The following is a 17,935-nucleotide window of genomic DNA, read 5'->3' on the forward strand; positions in this document are numbered from 1 at the left end:
TTCCAAACCGGCATTATTTTGGGCTATGCCGTCCATATCGTGTCCAAGCCACAAAGTAGTGCATAGCCGGACGAAATGCCACTCAATAGATAACATCACCGATCTGCTTGTCAAGACAATCTAAAGTAGGATGACACATGCATTGGATGATACGCAACCGAAAAATGTGACATGGTTAGGGCACCCATAATGGCTAGCTCATAAGCTAGCTCTAAGCATTTTTTATATTTTATATTTTAATAGAAGATAGAAAAAATATAGCTCTTGATCAAGGCTAGGCTCATACACACATTCCAGGATCATGTGAGAGTGTTATGTGGACCTAATCATACTATGAGGCATTGCTGAAAGCTAGCACTATTGAGAGGTTGGCTTAGAGCTAGTAACTGACTTATACCATTGTTGGTGCCCTTAATACAATGGTCAATTTTGTGAAGTCATTTTGCATAAAATCATGGTAAACTCATTGCACCATCCTTGAATCCAAACATAAGTGCAACGCAATGACAATGATGATTCCAAAGGAAGTTAAACATTCATTCTAGTAGGAATTGAGTGAAGGACAATGACTGGATGATACTCCTTATTATGCTATGAAACATACCATACCCAACATGTATGAGTGAAGAGCAAAGACCGGATTATACTCCGATGAGTAAGCAGTTCATCACTGTATACACAACCTGGTGGGTATATATTTCACAATCTCACACATGGATAAGGACAAAATCGAAGTATAATAATAGGGGTGTGCACCCAAGATATAGTTTAGACACACACAAGGCCACAAAATATTGTACCAAACAACAGAAGGTGTACCAAGATGCAAATTAATAAGATAACTAGCAGGATACAAATTGCAGGGAGGAGGAAATCACCCCTGATATCTACTCTTCATCAAGAGCAGAATGGAGGATCTGCTCCACATCCACTACAGCTAGGATTGCATCACCGGCGGCGCTAAAGTCAGCTACCAATGACTCAATCATTGTCGGGGATGATCATGGCAGGAATCCCGGGTCTGCTTGATGCAAGTCCACCGCGTCACCGGAACAGAGCTAGGTGGCAGCTAGAGCTCCGGTGGCCCCCATCTAAACGCCATGCAAGACCACACCCATGACACGCACAGGCATTGCATGGAGGTGCTCCTCGACCTCCGTCGGAGCACTATGCTCCTCCACATGGGACACCGCGTTGCAAGCAACGCCTGCCGCCCCACGGAGGGTTGCAAGGTCTTCAGTCCATTGATTGATGAGACCCTATAGCATGAGCTATCTACCCTCGGGAACACAGCACTCATGCCTAAAAGTCACCGCATCGACAAGATGGTGCCCCACGTTTCGGCGCTCCGCAGCTAGCTATTCTCGGAGGGCTAGAATGAACAACAAATAGGTCACTGGCAGGATGCAATGGGATCGATGTAGATTTAAATGCAATCATAGCAGTAATTATCAGCAAGTTGTGACTATGCCACAACCTCTCCCCATGAGCTGAGGCCAGCACCACCTCCACAGCCTCCAAGGAAGATTGTAGCCACTCCTCTTGCTCGTGCATCTCTGAGACGGTGGTGTAGCTCTGGTCATGGTCCTTGATCATCGAGCTCCTATAGAACGAATGGGGGAGGGATGGCATGGCAAAGAGGTGGCAGGCTCATGTGAGGCAAGGTGACCAGCCAATGGTGGATTGGCCACAGAGTGGGCCCTATATAGCAGACAGCATTAGGGCAATGACTTGAATGAGACAAAGGACAAAAGAGGAGCTTATTGGATCAGGGCACGAAGAGGAGGACGGCTGCTCGACTCAGGTGACGACTCCATTGGTTGCTTGCCTTGGTCCATCAATCTTGTTAAGGAAGAGCAGAGGATTGAATAGAGATCACAAAGGGGAAGGTGAGTCTGAGAGCTTGGCAGTTAATCGCCTCCTTTTCTTTTGCTTTTATAGACTCAAAAAAAGTCTTAGGTTGCTGTTGAACTCCCACGGCCGCGGAAGTTGCAGCCACGCCATGCCCCCATGACTCCTAGCAGAGCGGGTTTCCCAAGCATAACTAACCATGCATTGGAAGGCGAACCATCAGGACCGACGCTTCAACTCGCCCGGATGATACGCAACCAACAAGACCAAAGCTAAACCCTCATTTTAATTTCTAAAGTACGAATTTAGTGTTGGGAAACGACCGTATCATACTCCTATGAGTAAGCAGTTCATCACCATATATTAGGGGGACCAACATAGTTGTTGGACACTCATCCCATAATCTCGCCGCATGGACACCCAGATCATACGACACACAAAGCATTAGAATTTGCCCAGTTTCACTCCACCATTAATGTAATAAGATAACATTGTCCTTGTTCTAGGGAAAAAGATATTTTTACAAATGACAGGGAGGACAAAATCATAACCGATCTACTCTTCATCAAGAGTAGAATGGAGGATGTGATCCATGTTCACTGTAGCAATGATTGCATCACCGGCGGTACCAAAGTCAGCCACCAATGATGCAATCCTCCTCGGGGACGATAGTGGTGGTGGCAGGAATCCTATGTCTGCTTCATGCAAGTCCACCGCATCGCCAGACTAGAGCTAGGCGACAGCCAGAGCTGTGGTGGCCCCCACCCGAACGCCGAGCGAGACCACGCCCGTGATACATGCAGGAAGTGTGTTGAGGCGCTCCTCGACCCCCACTGGAGCAACGGGCTCCACTACAGGGGACACCACATTGCAAGCAATGATGGGCACCCCACGGAGGGTTTCAAGGTCATGGTTCCATTATTCAAGGAGACCCACCAGCACTTGGTGTCTCTCCTCGGCAACATGAAGGTCATGGCTGGCAGTCACCATGTTGAGAAGATGTCACCCCATGTTCTAGCACTCCATGTCTAGCTATTCTTGGACGACTAGAAGATTGAAAGAATAATAAAAAGGTCAATGGCAAGATGCAATGGGATGCGGATTCAAATGCAATCGTAGCAGTAATTATCTGCAATCTTTGCTTGTGCCACAACCCTCTCCTAGTTAGCCTCAGCCACCACCACCTCCATAGCCTCTAGGGATGATCGTAGGTGGTCCACTTCCACGTGCATCTCATGGATGGTGGCACTAGCCTAGCTGAGCTGCATGACCAACATGCTGGTGTCTTGTCCGTCGCCTGAAGCATCACCGACGATGGTCGTGGGAGAAGGAATGGTGGAGGGATGGAGCGCCAAAGAGGTGAGCAGCTGACGATGGACTTGGAGAGAAGAAGTCATCCCTATATAGCACAGGGCATTAGGGCAAATCGAATGAGTCAAAGGAGGAAAGACTAGTTTATCAGATTAGGGCATGAAGATGAGGACGGCTGGTCCTTAGCTCATCAGCTGATGATGACCTTGGGCGCTTGCCGTTTTCCATTGATCTTGGCAAGGTGGAGCACATGATTGACAAGAGATCGCAAAGGGGAAGGTGAGTCTAAGAGCTTGATACGTAATCGCCTCCTTCTCCGTTTCTTCCACTTTTCTAGCCGCAAAGTCTCATTCGGCCATCCAACTCCCACGGTAGCCATGCACCTATGCAACGCCCCCCATGACTCCTTGTGGGTCATGTTTCCCAAGCGAAACCATGTATCAGGAGGCGAGACATCAAGAATGACACTACAACTTCACCCCAATGCTTATTCACCGAAGCAACGATGAAGATCGCGCCTAATGTCTAAGATCAAGGTGCCACAGAGCACTACATAGCCAGAGGATACATAACAGGACCGTATCATTTTGTCAAGTCAATCTAAAGTAGGATGACACGTGTACCAAATGACACGGGAAACACATAAGGTCCTTGGAACCATACATATCCCATGTTTCATTCTATAGTTTCATAAACATTTAATTCCATGACTCTCACTGAGACTGGTCTTATGCTATACCCAACATGTATGAGTCAATGACAATGTAGCTATAAGCATTATGTTATGTGCAAAGAAAGGACAATGATGATACCAAAGGAAGCTAAACATTCAAGCAGTTCATGACCATATGTGAGGTGGACCAACATAGTCATTGAACACTCGTCTCACAATCTCACCGTATGGAAACCCATATCATACGATATCGAAAGCATCAAAATGTGCCTAGTAGAGTTTTGATCCACCATTATTGTGAGAAATTCAACAACCTGGTTCATATATAGGGCGCGATCTTACACATAGATAAGTAGCAAATAGAAGTGGTGGGCACCCAACATATAGTTTAGGCACACACAAGTTCACAAAGTACTGTATCTATACATAGACTGTCTTGCAACAGAGTTTGAAGCAAAGATTACGTTGGTAATTAAATTTCATCGCTGGCACTTTTTCTTGCGTCGTTGATGGGAGTGGTTGTCTTCCCCTTCTCTCCTTCCTTCCCTAGTTTCTGTGCTGACTCCATAGTGCTTCTTCCATGGGCAGTGGTCATGGCGTCATCGTCAGTGGTAGTGGTAGTCTTCTCCTTTTCTCCTTCTTGCATCCTAGGTTCCTGTGATGAGTTTGTACTACCGCTTCCATGGGCAGCGGTCACGTCAGCTACGACATTGTCAATTATCAAATCAGCCTTAGTAGAACCGATCTCCATGTCCTTCTATTCTCGAGACCATACATTTTGACCTCCTATTTCCATACCTGGCTGACCATCACTCCCCATATTTGTCTGTTCTTCAGTCTCTATATCTTAATGAGCTTTACTTCCCGTATCTGGCTGACCATCAGTCCCTATCCTATTCATCTATTGTCTATCTATCAGTTTAACCTGTAAAATCAAACCCTAAGAGAGATGATGACTAGGAGTAGCACACAAAGCATGATTAGTTGGCAGCCTATCCGGTGGAGGTGGAAGACCTCTACGTTCAATAAGGTAGGTAAATTTATAGTCCTAGTTGGCTCTATCCTCTTGCATTTGTTCAAGCATCGTGGTTTGGGTTCTGAGTATTGATGCGTGCATCTCATTCATCGCGGTATTTTTCCTTGCCTGGTCTTGGTTAAATTGCCACATTTTTCTATGCATGCTGCACACCATCTTTATCAAAGATAGTATACTCTCTGACGTGGACTCACCAGAAGCTCCTGCCTCATGATCATGTGCAGCTATTCATAATTGTTGACCCGGTGATGGAGTTTGCATATAGTCTTTGTCATCACTGTCAGTATCCATATAGCCACCCACCATCCCAACAAGATTTGCACTAGCCTCTGCCTCTCTCAAACACAAGTCCTCTTGGCCTACCTCGGCTCATTGTGCTGGTGTCATAAGTTCATACACCGCTATCAAGCCACATGCTCCTCTGCGTCTATCATTTAGCACAGGAGGTTTATAGTCTGGGAACCCTACCCTAGAGTTGTCCAACCGAATGCAATAGACAGGAGATCCTATGGTCTTTGCCATGAGCGAACAAATGATATGAACATAAGGCATCCTCCTCTTTCCCTTGAAATCATCAGCAATCCAGTCCCCCCACTCACAAATGAGCAAGTCAACAATATCGAAATCAATGTGTCCCAACACCAAAAAAAGTAGCTACTATTGCATGACTATGATTGCCTCACCAAATTCGGCCCTTGGGTACAATGACTTCTTGAAGGCAAGGAGGAGAGCAGTTGATAGTTGTGTCAACCACTACTATAGGAATGAATTTGCACAGCGTGGCCAAAACACGCTCCGTGCCGGGCACCTTTTTTGCCCGCCACGGTTAACCGGTGGCCGGCCAGTGAGGCCGGCCACCGGGGCGCCTGCTGCAGGAAATTGGTTTACTGCGGCGGGCAACCTTACCTGCCCGCCGCAGGAAATCGTTATTTACCGTGGCGGGCGGTATGAACAGCCCGCCGTGGTTAATACGGTTTACCATAGCGGGCTCTTTAAACTGCCCGCCGCGGTAAAGACTTGATTTACCGAGGCGGGCGTTTTATGTTGCCCGCCGCGGTAAAGCCTGTACATATACAAACCTCAGACCCTCCTTCTTCTCCATGGGTCTTCCTCTCTCAAAACTCATGGGGGGAGGCTTTGCCCTAAAATTTAAGGAAACTTTTGATTTGAGTTGAAGGGCTTGGATTTGAGGGAGGAGGACATCATAAGAGGTTCATAAAGGCTCTCCCTCTCTCCTTCCATCCTCTCTCTTTATTTCCATCACCTAGAGTTCTCTTTAGATCTAGATCTAGATCTAGATCAATTTTAATGGAAAAAATGATGTCATGTATTTCTTTAACTTTAGATTCATCATAGATGCATGCTTCATCTTTCACATCGTCATTTCCTCTCTTTTTCATGATTTTGGACGTAAAAATCATCAATTTCTCCTAATTCTTCTTTATTTAATGTTGATTGTGATGGATAATGTTCGTAGATACGATGGATAGATCGGAATGGATGTACCGGATCGATAGAGTGAATGATCCGCGGTACCTCTTTGAATTAAGGAAGTTTATTGTGGCTGGTAAAGCTCACCGTGAGAGACTAAAGCGGATGACAACCATATGTCCATGTTCTCGTTGCAAGAACCTAAAAGCCCACCAAGACAGCGAGGTGCAAACTCATTTGATCATGTATGGTTTCATCGAGGGCTACACAGTCTGGACATTTCACGGCGAAAGAGTTGGTGCGAGTGGCGCTGCATCTAGAGTTACCTCTTCGATGCCGACGACGACAGCACCACCGGTGAATAAAGATCCTTCCGCAGCAGCTGCGCCAGCCGACCGTGACAACAATTGTCGTGATTACATCACGGTGGATGATGTAATGCAAGACATGGCCGACGAAGCCGGCGACGGTGTTGATGGTCAGGATACTGTGAGCCAACCCGAGAATGGTGCAAGAAGCTCATTACAGCATCCTTCATCAGTTAGTGAGCATGGAGAAATATATTGGAAAGAACCTGGAAGAGATCCACGCCGCTAATGATGGACAACGTGGAGGCATGGGTCTAGAACCATCACAAGAGCAATTTCGTAGAGTGGCTCAAAGAGCAACACATACCCCTTGAAGGATGCCCTAATGAAGATACGGAGACCGTTAAGAGGCTTGTGTTAGGCCCATCCAGCCAAATCACCATGTGGCAAGGGTATGACGTCCAGGGCTACAGGTTCCACACGAAAGACAAGGATAAGAAGAGCTCGGCACAGAACTGCGGTGTTTGATACAAGGGCGAAGAAGAGTACACGGGCTAGAGGAGGCAATACTATGGGCAAGTTGAAGAAATATGGGAACTTGACTACGGCCAGAACCTATGCATAACCGTCTTCCATTGCTAGTGGGTCAAACCGAATGCGGTTGTAGTGGACAGTTATGGGCTAACCACCGTGGACCTCAAAAGTATCGGCTACAAAGATGACCCGTGGGTACTAGCAACCAATGTCGCACAAGTGGCCTACTATATATATGCAGAGGACCCAAAAAGGCATGTGGTTGTGTCCGAAAAGCAGCGGATTGTGGGAGCTAATGGGGTGCAGAGTCCCGAACAATACAACAACTACGTAGAGCTCGAGCTTTTTACCGATCACCCAAAGAAGATCAAGGCCGTCGAGGACCGATTCAACAAGTCCAGGATGATGCCATGGGCCCGCCCCGATGGTGAGAAGAGGACGGTGAAAGCACCTGCACCAAAATGATTTATGTATCCCAGAGACATATATATATATATATGTAATAATGTAGTGGACTCTATACGTATCCCAGAGACATATATATAATAATGTATCCTAGAGACTCTATATGTAACAATCCCAGATACTCTATATGCATACTCTATAAAAGAGGATAAGATTCTTAAGTGTGCTACAAAAGTCAAGTAATAAAAAGCCAAGGGTTCTTTTTATCACTCAGCGCTTCTAGATAGGTGGTTGTTGAGTGTTGGTGCGAATGTCCCTATTACTTGTTAGGGATGCAAATATATCGGATATGGTGGGATATCATTGATATTATATTTATTTTTATATTTGTATTTGATTTTGAATTCTAATGCATTATGTTAGTATAGACTAATGAATATAGCTAATGAATTAGCTAATGAATTATGTTAGTATAGACTAGTTTCATCTTCATGAGACTTAAAATAGCTAATGAATTCTGAACTGATGATCTTTACCGCGGCGGGCATATAACAGAGCCCGCCACGGTTAATAGATTAACCACGGCGGGCAACGTAACCGCCCCCCGCGGTAAACATTTCCCGCGGTGGGCTGTTACGTTGCCCGCCGCGGTTAATCGCAACCTATATAAGCCGTCCCCACCCTCAACATTCTAAGTCTTTCGTGTGGTTCAGTTTTACCCTGAAGGGCTACCAAAATCTCACGCCGCCGCCGCCATCTCCACCGCCGATTGAGCTCCTCCACGCACCGACCCCCGCCCCTGTTCTCCTCCCCGTGCCTGGTCTGCGCCCCCGTCCTCCTCTCCCTTGCCTGCGCCCCGCCCCCGTGCTCCTCCGGCGCCCTGTCACCGGAACCCTAGCACCTGCTCTCGAGTCTCTCGACTTGGCTGCTGCCGACGCCGCCACCACGACTCCGCTCGCAGTGACTGGATCCTACCGCCGCCACCATCTCGAGTGCTCCCTTCTCGCCCATGGCTGTGCTCACGTAGCCCGGCCGGCATCACCGCCGGAAAGGTGTAGGCAGAGCAGCGGCGGCGTGCTGCACCACCCCCGGGCCCCGGCTGTCTTGCGCCACCACCCACGGCTTGTAGGGCGCAGGCTGGTGGCCGGAGCTCCGTTCCTGCGGTCGGGCCTTCAAGGTTGCACTCCTATTCATCTGCTCTGGTACAGCTGCAACCTACAATTTGGTACATTTCTCTCCTGTCTTACTCCTTAATTTCCAATTCCAACTGTTTGTAGTTGTACTAGATATGAATCGTATCAAGTAAAAATCAGTTTTGTTGCTTTGCCCCTCTAGAATCTTTTCAGTTGAATAATCACCTAAACTGGGCTTATTGAATTTGGATCTGTATGTCTAGGGTCAGTTTTGTTGCTTTTGGTCTCTTTGCTTTGCCCCCTCTAGATCAGTCGAATAATCACCTGAACTGCATGCTTTGATATGTGCTTTGATAGTTCCTTAGATATGTGCTTTGATAGTCGAAGATGTATGTTGTAGCTGTTACCTGAGAAAGTTTTCATTGTTGTCAATCTGCATGCTTAGGAGATACATGAAGGCTTATATGCAGTTAATGCTATAGCTTTTGCCTGTGAACACTACTAGTATACTGCCTACTACTACTCCCTCCTCCTCTACTCCTCTACTCCCTCCTCCTCTACCTGAGAAAGTTTTTGTTTAATGGGGCTGGTTCCTTTTTTGGCATATGCAATGATGAACTTTTTTGGCATTTGCCTCTCTTGCTTGTCATTGGCAGTTTGGCATTGCCAATTGCCATTATGCCCATTAATCCACTGCCTGCACTCTACTACCTACACTCTACTGTCTACTGCCTACACTCTACCGTGCCACAAGTTCCACAAGGGCAGACACAAGGGCAGCCACTGCCGATGATCGAGGATCACCCAAGGCACCCCATCGACGACATCCGGCAACCCATGCGCGTCAACCTCAACATCCCGTTCGGCAGGGCGAAAAAGTTGACCGTGGGTGAGGGTTACATGCACCCCAAAGAAGATATCAAAGATTTCAACCAAGACCAGATCCCTGCCAACTATGCTGCCGTGATACTTACATGGTATGCGACCCAATACGAAGAATTTGAAATGGAATATCCAACTGCACAAGGGGTAATGATCCTTGGAGCTGCCATTGGTTTCGAAGTCCTATGGAACAAGGACGACATAGAGATCATTCTCTCGATGCCGACTTCTACGCCGATGGCGACACCAGCATCACAACCATCCGTTGCCGGATCTTGTCCCCCCGATGATCCGGATCATGGCGACGGCGATGACGAAGGCAATGGCGGGGATGACAAGGGAAGGAAGTCACCCCAAGGCACAAGCCCTCACCCTCGTTCTCCTCCTCCAACAACAAGTCCACCTCCACCTCCCGATAGTCCGTCTAAGGGCACAAGCAAAGGACCGGGAGGCACGGAGGAACCAGGGGCAAAGACACCGCCTGCTGCCATTGCGAGCACAAGCCACTGTCCTCCACTGCCGGCGAAGACTAAAGGCGACCAAGGGCATCTCACATACTCACTTGAGTTCGAAAGGTATGGTAGCGGCGAGCATAATTTGCTAATAACTTTTCTTTGCCATAATATGGTACTAACATTTCTATCCTAGGCCGAGATTACCTTTCCATCTATTTCCTGAATCGGATGACTGCCTCGGCCATTACGAGCATGGGAAGTTCATGATAACCAAGGCCCAGCTCGTCGACGAGGAAAGGTGGGAGACAAGGAGGTTTCATCTCTGGTACATGGAAGCGGCAAAAGCTGGCCTACATGGTTTTCTAGTCAAGGTTGTGGCGGAGTACTTCCACTTGCCCAGCAATGATGTAGAACTCCCCGTGGACTTCCACGACATGTACAGACTACTACGGGAACAAGACCTTGACATCGCCCAAGTCACCTTGTTCTCTATGTAAGTGATGAATTGTGAGTTTCACATATCACCTGCCTTTGAATCGGTCAAGACTACTTATATATGCCACGATGGCTTGTCCTTGCAGGTTGATGGCCTATATATCCAAGGAACTAAAACTTGATGTTATCTATCTATCTCCAATGCATATTGCTCAAAGAGTCATCATTGGTTACCACCTAGATGACAATCATCCAACCATGAAAGACTTGACCAAGCGACAGAGAGAGGCGCATAGGAAGAAACTAATGGACAATGAGAAGTTGAACATTTCAAGGTACATACTAGGAGTAATGAAGAAGATCAGGAGAAATGGGTGTATCATAGCTGCCTACCACTTTGGGTAAGTCGAAGACATGCCTGTAGAGATAAGTGGGTAGCTAGCTAGTATTATTATTTCTCATTGTAACCTGTATTTTGTTTCAATGGCGTAGCCAAGGCCTCGAGGGTCACTGGGTTGCATTTATCATCTACCCTCAGGATGGCAGGGCCTGCGTATTTGATTCGTTGAGAATGCCAAACTTAAAAGGGTACAAGGCCTTTGAAGATTGCCTCAGAGTGTAAGTGACTGAACTGTCTTCTCATATGCGTTCTAATGCCCTGCCTAATACTAGTACATTTCATATAGCGCTTATAAGGAGTACGTGAAGGATCCTGAATGCTATGATCGAAGAACAGAGAATTTTAAGGCTAAGCATAAGAACCGCATCAAAATCAGACGCAACTTTCCGGTAAGTATTTGAAAGGTTTAATTGTGCGTTCTGTTCATAAGCGTTCTAATGCCTATATTCTAATGCTTGTGTATCGATCATGCAGTGTGCCAAACAACTGGTAGGATCACAAACCTGTGGCTTCTACGTCTGTGAGTACCTGAGGGAGTGCAAGCAGTATAGCAGCAGTTGGAGGGTGCTCAAGAATGGATTGAACTGGTGGAGAGACGTGCAGAGCACCCAACACTCCTTCAAGCAGACAAAGGCGGACATATGTAAGTTTGTCTTAGACAAATGCGTGCTTGAAGGGAGCACGTTCTTCAATGAGAACAGCCAGCTAGCGATTTTACCGGAGTACGAGAGGTTGAGGAAATGGCCCACAATGATGCGTCCGCAAGATTACTCCTTAGGGCATGTATAACGACTTTAATATGTAAATGTAATGAATTAACGATGACAAGAACGACTAAGTGAATGTATATATATGTATATTATCTCATGTGTAATGGCTGCATACTTTTTAAGTTTAATCTGTGAAATCTGGATGTGATTTGAATTTGAATTTGAATTTGAATTTAATTATATGGCTGCTGTATTTTTTTTAATTCAGGAAATAATTTACCGAGGCGGGCAAATAATAATGCCCGCCACGGCTAACGAACATAACCGCGGCGGGTGCTGTACCATGTCCGCCGTGGTAAAATAATTTACCGCGGCGGGCGGTTCAACGTGACCGCCGTGGTAAAAGTATATTTACCACGGCAGGCACGTTACACCGCCCGCCGTGGTAAATCGGTTAACCGCGGCGGGCAAAGCCGCCCGCCGCGGTTAAGCCACGATTTACCGTGGCCTCTAGGCCGCGGCGGACGGCTTTGCCCGCTGCGGAAAATCAAAAATGCCCGCCTCCATTAAAGTTTGTGTAGTAGTGAACTCTTTTGGTCTCCTCAAAGGACTGAAAGGTTGCCTATAGATAATCGAAACCGTCTCAATGGGTGGTTCCATCCCTCCTGCTAGGACACATCAAGGAGCATACGCTGATGGGTAACATAACTCATGTACTTTCCGCTCTACAAGTGGAACACCCAAAGCCTCAGCTATCTGCTATCTAGTGAGCTGGTTATGATCCCCGTCAAACATGAACTCAATGAAATCTCGATCTCGGGGTATCCACAAAGAAGCAAAAAATATCTTCACCCATTCTAGAACATAATGGTGCGGCCCATTCTACAAGTCAAATAGTCTGGGCATGTATGCCAGGTGACCCTTGATCTCTTCCTCAGTAACTATAAGTTGATGGCGAGCACAACACTTGACGAGTTGACAACAAATGGCATCGTAGAAGGCACACTGAAGTTTAGTCTAGAATGGCCCTTTTCTGACCAGCCTTGGGTCTAGGAACCACTCCTCTAGGGGAGCAAACCTCAATGCCTGAATCTTGCTAGCTCTAAGGCTCAATAACTTCAAAACAGTGGGAACCGACACCTGTTCCTCCTCCTCTTCTTCCCTTTCCGTCTCCTGCCATGATAAAGCTCCTTGACCAATACCACTGCGTTTTAAGTTGTGAGCAGAGTGTCGGGGAACTATATCGGCCATGCTGTTGCACTTACTTTTCACAATTGTTGATGCTCTTATATTTGCTCTTTGTGTCGTGGTGTAATTTTACTTCATGGGCTTCATTTTAACCGACAACGAATTCACTTTTTCTACTTGTCCTCTTGGTCCTCTTGCATTTTTTGTCCTAGCCATGTTAATTCATGAAACCTGCAAAACCGCACAAAGATGGTGGTAAAAAACATACAAAATTGGAAGCCACACTTTGCTATTTCTAAGGGAATCTTGCAAAACTTTGTTACTCTATAACATGTGGAGGTCGAAAAATGTGTGTAGCAACGGAACAACCCAAAATTTGATGTATACATCCTATTAATTCACAATTCAGTTGATGTACTTCAGCATTCGAGCAACAATGCACCTATGTGAGTGTGATGGCTTCCAATTGAATTACAATGCACCAAACTTCAAATGACTTTAGCCGTACTTTTCAGCGGATGAACAATGTTTTCCTCTCAGAATAAATTAGCATCAACCATCACAAAACTACTCTGATTCAATAAAATGTGTGTAGCAAAGAAACAACGCAAAATTTGATGTATACTTCCTATTAATTCACAATTCAATTGATGTACTTTAGCATTCCGGCAACAATGCACGTATGTGAGTGTGATGGCTTCCAATTTAATTGCAATGCACCAAACTTCAAATCAATTTAGCAATACTTTTCAGCGAACAAACAATGTTTTCCTCTCACAATAAATCAGCATAAGCTGAATTTCAGCGAAACAAACAGGGCACCAGTAACATTGCAATTGATTCTTACCGAAGATAGCGAGGAGGCCCAATCGCCTTTAGATTGAATGACTATGAGGTCTGCGCCTTTGGCTTCCGAGGTAGGTAGCAGCATGAGATATGGACTGTGGTGGCATGACAGAAGGAACCGATGGCACAGGAGCAGTCAATAGGAGTTCCGGTGGGAGGAGCAGAGGCCACCATAGGCGCACGGGTAGGCCACACGATGATTTTGGCATGGCGTAGGTCGGAGATCTAGACGAGGGTGGCATAGGTTTTTGTTTGTTTGGATAGCAGGTGGTGGCGGATGCCCTGAGTGTCAGGATTGGACGGCCGGCGTTAGGTTTCGGATATTTAACTATTTGTCATCCTTTACGGATGGCACTCCTCTGTTTGCTAGTTTTACATAGGCACCTACATATTTGCCACACAAAACAGTAAACCTACTACATATTTGCTACTTTTGCTGATGTGGCACACCATGTGTGTATGCTAGCGTGGTAGCGAGCCCTAGAACCCCTATAGAAGATGCGATCTGACCAATTTACTCCTGCTACCTCTCTTAGTCAACTCACTGACGTGTGGGCCCTGTATGTCAGATTCTCCTTATGGATGTCTTGGATTCAATACACAATGATGGATGGCTTAGATTCCAGACACCAGAAAATAGAAGACCATAATGTACACCAGCATAACGAGCATCAACCATCACAAAACGCTCTGATTCAAAATTGCTCTGATTCGATGTGAAATGATAGGGAGCGTTGGGGCAATGCCTCGGGAACCACAACCGACGTGGCCTTACCATCGATCACCTTAGGTTTTGGGCTACGTCATCGAGATGGCGTCCAATGTCCAAGATCAAGTGGCACAGTGCAATGAGTGGTCGGATGATACTCTTTAAATAACTAGGAGGCAAATCTGTCTCACCGCTGGTGACGGGCAATGGCAAGGTACAACACTAGCGAGTCATCTAGTGACTTGTCCAGCGATGAGTCTGGGACTCGATGAATCGTCACAGCACCAGTGAGGAGGAGGAGGAGGTGGCAGAGGCGTCAGTAGTCGCCGTTGAGGAGGAGGATGGCAGCGACATCAATAGTGGGAACATTGATAACTTCCCCACCATTTTGCTTCTATCGGGCTTCGAGGAGGAGCCGGAGGGCAATGATAGCAACGACAGGAACATTGATAACTTCCCCACCATTCCGCTGGGCTTCTCTCTAACTCCATGCTACAAGAACCCCAAGATCCCTCCATTCCTGCCCATCAAGATCGTGTCTGATGATGATGAGGAGGATGACAACATGTTGAGCGAAGACACTAGGTCGGAGGCATCCTCTGCCTCTAGGAATGGCGGGGGCAGTAGCATTGAGCAAGACTAATTCAATTTTAGGTGTAGTTAGTATGAGTAGCCTAGCCGAGTAGTACAATGGTGTGTGCATTGTAGTGCTTTTGAGGTGTCATTTTTGTGTATTTTGGAGTGCCCTCATCAGGATTCCCCATGTACCCATATAACATTAGAAATGAAGCTAAGTATTCTACTATTATAGTGCTTCATTCTTTTATTGTCTCGTGGTCCTTCTTCCTCCTCTCAGAGGAGGGCACGCCAGCGAAATAAACCAATTTGCAAACACAACAAAGATGGCACACTAGTTTAGCTGCAATAACGACAATATCCATCCTAGATGAAATTGACATGTCCATAGACAATCAAATAACATTGGTCCATTTGAACATGTCATGATAGAGAGATACATCAAATGCAGCTTTATTCACTGCTTTGCTAATGACTCCAAGAACAAGAACAAGGGAACATAAGGAAGAAAGTAAGGTCTACTCATGAACCCTGATAGGATGCTATGTCTACCATACCAAAAGACATGGGCAGGGATGGCATGAAGTTTTTGCAGTCCATGTCATACGCAATGAATCTTCTTTCCTCCCCAACAAAGAAAATCAAATTCCATTCTGGATGAACTGTAATCGTTGTGTAGTTCAACTCATAATCCATGTAACCAAATTGAATATTAGTCTTTCCAAACACCTTTAGCGTGCTGACAGTATGCTTCAATGTCCATTTATTAGTAGCAAAGTCTTCAAGGATCTAGATTGAAAGCTAAGACATATTGTGACCACCAACACCACCAACAGTACATACACACAAGTGACCCTGAGCTTGATGGATGGAGGGTACAGTACCACGAGGCCTAGGAAGTTTCCTCCATGTCTTTCCCTCCATATCCACTATAAGTATCATAGAGTACCCTATAATGTGTAGAAAACAGTTAAGAAACACACTTGCTGATCTTGAACGTATCACATCATCAATGTCCTGGCCCCATTCAGATTCCTTATAGATCCATTTTGTAGTTTCAGATGAGTAGATCTCCACACCTAGGCACTCAGCGTCCTCATGTTCCACAAATTCAATCACATGGAAGTACAAGGAGGCTGTCAGATCAAACCCCAATTGAGCCTGACCAACATCATGGATGCTAGGTGGTAGTACCCACAAATTCTTGGTTGCCAGATTGCAGACGACATAGCAGGATCCAGCACTTGCAGCCTCAACGCATGAGCATAGGACGAGGCCATTGCGGCAATATAAGACAACTACATTATCCCTAGGGAAGGGCAATAAGGACAATTTAGGGTGTTCACCAATGAAGCTGGTGAAGTTTTGCATGCCGTTCTCTCCATCGTAGAAGAAGCTAGCTACAGTCTAGGGTAGCACCTTATAGTTGTTATAGTCTAGGGTAGCACCTTATAGTTGTCATAGATGAGGCTGTTCTAGGAGCGATAGACACATTTGTAGTAGAACAAGGAGCAGATGGGGAGGCAGCGGAGGATCTCGAGAATGACATCCTTTGTGAGGCTGGCTAGTGTGTTCCTCTTGCTGGGGCCTCCTCCATTTCATAGAGCCTGTGATCGTCAGTGTGCAGAAGGATGAGAACTTCCTTACTAATGAGATCACTAAGATCTTGTTTGGATCAGTCCACATGTGTTGGGGTGGATTGATGTGGATCTTGATCTAAATTTTATAGCAATCCACCTCAACACATGTGGATTGAGATGAATCTGACAACATCCAAACAAGGCTTAAAGAGGAAAATAATCAGACAAAGATCCATCACTGAAGTGCAAAAGCATACCTTGCCTTTGGATTTGACGACAGCGTGACATGAGGCGTGCACACAATTAGCAATAGAGGAACAATGGGCTAGCTTATTAGGGCTTCAGTCTAGACGAAGGGTCTGGATTCAATACGCACTAATGGACGGCACATATTTTGACCATCATCCAACACCGTATGAACATCCTGGTGGTTGTAACACCGCCACATCACACTAACATTGACTTTGGATCACCAATGTGTGCATTCAAACAATGGTTGCTTCACCGCCAGTTCATATGGTAATCTGACAGTGATAACCTGATCGTCGACGGATCTTACTTACTATAGTGCACACGCCCATCATGGCACCAGCGGTAAAAAAACTATGATCTCTGCCGGTTTCGTCGGGCGTTGAACATGGAATATCCACTTCTATGATGATCAGTTTTCATCACTGAAGGAGCCAAATTCGTCATAAGTTTAGTTTTATGGCTAAAAATGGTTCGTTATAGAAGTCGCGTCATTCTTGCAATTCTATGACGATTCTAAAAAATTGTCATAGAATTGGATAGATCTATGATGAAAATTGATTGTCATAGAACTACTTTGGCATGCATGGCAGGGGGCAGCCACACTGGCGGTTGCTTTCATTAGAGATGCTTTCCACATGTACCTGCTATAGCCTGTTGCATTGGAGATGGTTCGAGTACGTGTCACCTTGTTATTGGACAATGTGGCCATCTCTGGTTCTTGCACGTTTTAGGTTCTTAATGGACCACGTGTCAGGCCCCTATTGTTCCACATGTCTATTTTCTATTAGCACATGTGTCATGTTGCGGTTGGGTCACGTGTCATTTCTTCATTGGACCATGTGCCATATTTTTATTGGTCCACATGGCCATTTCCTATTCGACCAAATGTCACGGTGCTATCCGTCCATGTTTTGTTTTTTGATTCGGCCACATGGCTTGATGGCTTCCTTCCATGTGTTAGATTTTTATTAGCCCACGTGCCGTGCCATGGCTATTTCATGTGTCATGCACTGGTTCGTCCATGTGTCACATTTTTATTTGATCACATGGCCTGCCCAGGTTCTACCACATGCCTAATAATCAATTCATCATAAAAGTATTTCAAGATCATCACTGCTACATAGATTGAGTACATAATTATTCAATGATGTTGTCGGATACCATAAAAAGGGGTACCCTAAGCAAGAACCGAAAAAATCGCTTAGACCTTATAAATATCA

This window comes from Miscanthus floridulus, chromosome 1 (assembly GCF_019320115.1).
Source record: "Miscanthus floridulus cultivar M001 chromosome 1, ASM1932011v1, whole genome shotgun sequence".
Lineage (NCBI taxonomy): Eukaryota > Viridiplantae > Streptophyta > Magnoliopsida > Poales > Poaceae > Miscanthus > Miscanthus floridulus.